Source organism: Haliaeetus leucocephalus, unplaced genomic scaffold (assembly GCF_000737465.1).
Source record: "Haliaeetus leucocephalus isolate CR32 unplaced genomic scaffold, Haliaeetus_leucocephalus-4.0 Scaffold646, whole genome shotgun sequence".
Classification (NCBI taxonomy): Eukaryota; Metazoa; Chordata; class Aves; order Accipitriformes; family Accipitridae; genus Haliaeetus; species Haliaeetus leucocephalus.
The window spans coordinates 602,182-602,433 of NW_010973082.1; the positions used below are offsets into that span (position 1 = coordinate 602,182).

Genomic DNA, 252 nt, shown 5'->3' on the forward strand with positions numbered 1-252 from the left:
GGCCCGGCTCGGTCAGCGCCGGCGCAGGGAACGGCAGAGCCGCTGTTCCCGGGGGGGCCGCCGCCCTGCCCGGCCTTGGCCCCGCGGGTGGGCGATTAGCCGGCTCCCCGCGGTGCGGAGGGCGCACGGAAGGGTTTGGGGGGGCTCGTGTGGGGTCTAACGGCGGCGGCGGCTGCTGTGTTCCCGGTGTTTGTGCTGCCGGTAACGCGGCGGGGAAGAGAGCGGGCCTGTGTGAACCGGCGGGGGGGTCGG

The 252-nt window shown here is 76.6% G+C and overlaps 1 protein-coding gene across 1 annotated transcript in view; it reads left to right on the plus strand.

The window, feature by feature from the left end:
• Positions 1-252, plus strand: part of CHMP6 (charged multivesicular body protein 6) — an 8,302-nt gene that overhangs the window by 3,262 nt on the left and 4,788 nt on the right. The window lies entirely within an intron of this gene.